The following is a 4,561-nucleotide window of genomic DNA, read 5'->3' as shown; positions in this document are numbered from 1 at the left end:
ACTTATATAAATTAAATTATATATATATATATATATATATAACGCCTAGTTTAGAATAGAGGCAGCTGATGAAGGAAAAGTTCCATAAGTGGCTCGTCTGTTTTCCTATGTGTTCATTCTGTTGTCCGTAAAAAAAAGTCCGTTTTTGTGCTTTATTTATGTTCCCGTTCCTTTTTTTCTTTTGACGCCCTGTACCCGGATATGCATCTATATATACATGTAGATGTAGCTATGTACATATATGTATATATATGTAAGAACGACCGTGCGAACCAAAAGGAGAAATGGTGACGAATGGAAAAACAGGCTCCTTTTTTAAACGCGTCACACGGTCGAACACAAAATATAAAAATGATATATATGTTATAATTCTATAACATAGTGAACCAAGAAATGCCAGTGAGGAAGACGATATTGAACCAACCGATAGAGATGTATAACAGTAAGATTTATTGTAGCATTAAATCGTATGTCTGTGTGTGAGTGTGAATGCGACATAATAAAACACATTAAATACAGGCCGTCATGAAAACAAAAGAGTGTGTGCGAGTAATACATGTATGTGAATGCGAGAGATATATAGTATTGAAGTATTGATAAGAGTCAGTAACACGTATAAGGAACTATACCGGTTCTTAGAGTACACAGTGGTAAATGTCTGTATATAAGAAGTTAAAGCGTTAGGGCAGAGCGATCACTCGTCGTGATGTTAGGGCTTCTATGCCGGGCCGGGTTCTTGAATACAGATGTTCTTCGCAGGTGTCGGATTCTGGTTATTTTCGTGGTGAAGAAATCACACAAACAGGGTCGAGAAGAGAAGCTGCGGTTAGCTGTTGGTAGCTTGTGTACGTGGTAGTCGTAGAGTCGTGTTGCTACTGTCGACGTCGGGGGCGTTGCTTGTAGTTTGTAGCTGAACGATGGTGTTGTTGATGTCGTCGCTGGAACTGGCTGGCTGTGCTACGCCTGTGTGGTCAAAACGAACAGATCTAAGATCTGAGCCGCGACGAATTGGCGGGGATAATTTAGGCTATTTATAGTAATATAGGGGCTCCAGGAAAGCATTAGAAGAACACTCTCACGTGACCTTATTAGTGGCTGTGGTTGGTCAGTTTGCGTCCTGGGGCGAACGGGTGGAGATAATTTACCCGCGCAAAGAATAGTCAGTCAAGTGATGACACAGCAGGCTGCTCCCTGCTACGCCCGCACTTGTTTATATTTATAACAGTGGGAAAGAATGGTGTTCACTACATATACATGCATATGCTCATATATCATTTGTATTATATATATATATATATATATATATATATATATATGTGTGTGTGTGTGTGTGTGTGTGTGTGTATGTATATAATACAAAAATGGGACAAGAACGCAAAACATCCAAACAGACGATACAAAGAAAACAAGGACGAGTCATTCGGAGTTTTCTTTCCTCAATCGAGTTCCAGATTTGCAATTTAGGCTGGTTATACTCGATATATATGTATATATATATTTGTTTAGTTTTATGTTCGGTTATAATAAAAACAATTTTTCATTAATCTGATGGGTTACTCTATACTTTTTCAGAGCACAAATTATCATTCGTAAACAAGAATATTATTGACAGTGACCTCGAAGTTTCGGCCAGTCAAGCCATCTTCAGACTGCGATGCATTGAAGTTAATCATGGCTTTGTATAATTTCTATGGACTTAAAAAATCTTCGTTGGGTGTGTGGGTTTGTGTGGAGTGGTAATTAGGTTTAAAGGTGGGTTGTTATGGAAAGGTGTTTGGGAAAATTTTTTATTGAATAAATTTGAGGTTATGTTTTTGTTTAGAATTTATTCATGTCATGTGTGTGGAGTTTTGTAAGCAAGAGTGTATGTGCATTGTGGATAACATGCAGATGTTTTCTTGTCACGCCACACTAGAGCGAGAATGCCACTATCGGTGCATCGGTACGCTGTTTCCCCCTACAGAGGTTTTATCTTGTGAAGATCGGGTGGCATGTTTTTCCTTTGCGTCCTCACAGTCCCACAGTTGCAGAAAGAGGTTTGGACTGGAAAACCAGTTGTCTATATAAATACTGTAGCCTTTGTCAAACAAACTTTCATCAGTTGACGCTAGAGTAAACACTGGAAGAGCAATTCAGTCCTAATCAGTGTAGATTTAATAATTCCATGTGTAGTCACAGGCTCTGCCAGTTGGCTGGCATACTTTATAAATCTTGACTCCAAAGCGGGCATGATTGGTCGGGTTGCATTGTTTGAATCGGAGCCTTTCCTTGAATTTCTACAAGCTCTCGTCTGTACAAATGCCGTGTCTGGGGATATACACCGTTCTGAAATTTTCAGCCACTTAGTCAACGATAGGACATATTTTGTAAATCCTGGTTCTCGTCTGTGTTGAAATGTAGATTTCAAAGAAGCATCAAAAATCGATCAAGTGGCATCGTTTCCGGAATGAAAGGTGTCGACGTGACTGGATCCCGATTCTAATATAACACCAGGGTCGATTTCTTTACGATGCCCATCAGTTTCAGCAGGGCAAGCAGAACTTTGATTTTGTCCCCTGTGGTTGGAAACCAATCACTGTTATTCCCGGGTCTAACATGGTGGGGATGGGTTTCAGCATAGTCATTCGTTTAGTCCGCTTTATATTGGAATATTTCATCCATCAAAAACTCGGGGAAGATTTCCAATGGCGAACTTCCATGTTCAAGGTTCGCCTTTATGCCAGGCGTATCAGTAAATACCGTCGGACGAAATTGTCTCTCACTCGATACACAACGTTCTGTTGTCCAGGGTCATTCACTGCTGCCCCACTGTACCTTTGATTCACCGGAATATCATCATCGCTCTCGGAGTCATGATTGTGACTTAGGAAAATATTCACTCTCCGAGTCATCGTCCGAACCGAATGAAACAGCTGGTGAAGTAGTGGAGCTTGGTGTAGCTTGGCACGACGACCGTAGATTCGACGAAACAAGACGCGACAACGAAGTTGACGGAGCTGGAGTGGCAGGACCATCCTATCGGGTTGCAAATATTTACATGAAACATCTAATTGGCCTGTCAGTTGGCAGGTGGACCGCTACTAACTCAGGCGACAAGTTCTAAGATAGGCGGCTTATAATTACGTAGACCGATTTAAAGCATATACATTGCGTGCGTAAATTTATGTCAACCGTTTTAAATGGGAGAAGAAACGTGAAATACCCATGTTTCAAACATGGGTATTTTATAATGTTTTATTTTAGGCTTCTAGATATTTGTAAAAGCAGAGCATTATAAAAGTGTGTATACATTCATTTTTATACAGGTATGGCTGTGTGGTAAGAACTACATGGTTCCGGGTTCAGTCCTGCAAGTGTCTTCCATCTTCCACTATAGCCTCGGGCCGACCAAAGCCTTGTGAGTGGATTAGGTAGACGGAAACTGAAAGAAGTCCACCGTATGTGTGTGTGTGTGTGTGTATTTGTCCTCCAACCATCGCTTGACAACCGATGCTGGTATGTTTATGTCCCTGTAACCTAGCAATTGGCAGAAGATATCGATAGATTAAGCAGCAGGCTTACAAACAATAAGTCTAGGGATCGATTTCTTCGACTAAAACACGGTGCTCCAGCATGGCCAGTCAAATGATCAAAACAAGCAAAAGAGTAAATACACACAAACACACATCTTTGGAGGTGATTACAGCTTCGTGCTTTTTTGAAATGTCTCTACTGAAAAAGTGTCAAAATTTCTGGTAGTTGTAGGGTGTTGGAAGTTTTGATAATGACAACGGTGGTGATGATGATGATGATGGTGGTGGTGATGATGTATAGCTGTGGAATCAAATTCCATCTTTGAATGAAGAAGGTACCACCATTCTGCTTTTTTTTTTTTGTGATTACTGTTCAGTCCTGCCCCTATACCAGCTTTGATTTAGCATTGATCAAAGATATTCCAACCATGAACATCATCTCTTATTTCAGGAACATCTTCAACTTAACCATCATATTAGTACCAACAGACATTATAATGTAGATTCTTTTAAATATTGTTTGTTTGCTTGCTTGTACATAATTCTAGACTGAACTTATGGAACAGATCTGGTGCCTAACATTGGCCTATCTGTTAACATAATTAGTCAGCCAATGTAGTTAACCAAAGTATGAAGGGAGCCAATTACTTAACCAATGTATGAAGGGAGATAACTCTCATCCGCTTAAAATTATCTTTATATATATATATTTATATAAATAAGGATAAGATCGATATTTAAAATATTGATCTTATCAAGTGGTCAGCATGGGAATAAAAACCATCAAAGGTAATAATTGTTTAAAATTATAATACAGGGTATCAAGAGATACCACCACGCTGAAAAAATAGCAGTCAAATCCTGACTCTAAAACCACAATAATAATTTTATATATATATATATATATATATATATACATACATATCGAAACGCCGATGTTTTAATGATGGCAGCTGATGAAGGATATGTTCTCTATGTGGCCTGCTTGTTTGTTGTACCTTGTTTAGCATTTTGTCCATGTTCTTTTGCAACGTCATGTACCCAGATAT

At 39.1% G+C, this 4,561-nt stretch overlaps 1 protein-coding gene across 4 annotated transcripts in view; it reads right to left on the bottom strand.

Moving 5' to 3' along the window:
- Positions 1-1,123, bottom strand: part of LOC106873081 (uncharacterized) — a 52,707-nt gene extending 51,584 nt beyond the window's left edge. For 2 of the 4 annotated variants that reach the window (XM_014920312.2, XM_014920326.2), the window contains exon 1: positions 630-1,117. The gene's annotated coding sequence lies outside the window, so the exon portion shown is untranslated. Of the gene's footprint in view, positions 1-629 lie in introns of all 4 variants that reach the window. The other 2 variants (XR_008265311.1, XM_052972161.1) reach the window with 2 other exon arrangements.
- Positions 1,124-4,561: the final 3,438 nt, after the last annotated feature.

The sequence above is a fragment of the Octopus bimaculoides genome, chromosome 12, assembly GCF_001194135.2.
Source record: "Octopus bimaculoides isolate UCB-OBI-ISO-001 chromosome 12, ASM119413v2, whole genome shotgun sequence".
In the NCBI taxonomy this organism is placed as follows: domain Eukaryota; kingdom Metazoa; phylum Mollusca; class Cephalopoda; order Octopoda; family Octopodidae; genus Octopus; species Octopus bimaculoides.
Note: the sequence above shows the minus strand (reverse complement) of the source record. Positions and strands in the feature narration are given on the sequence as shown.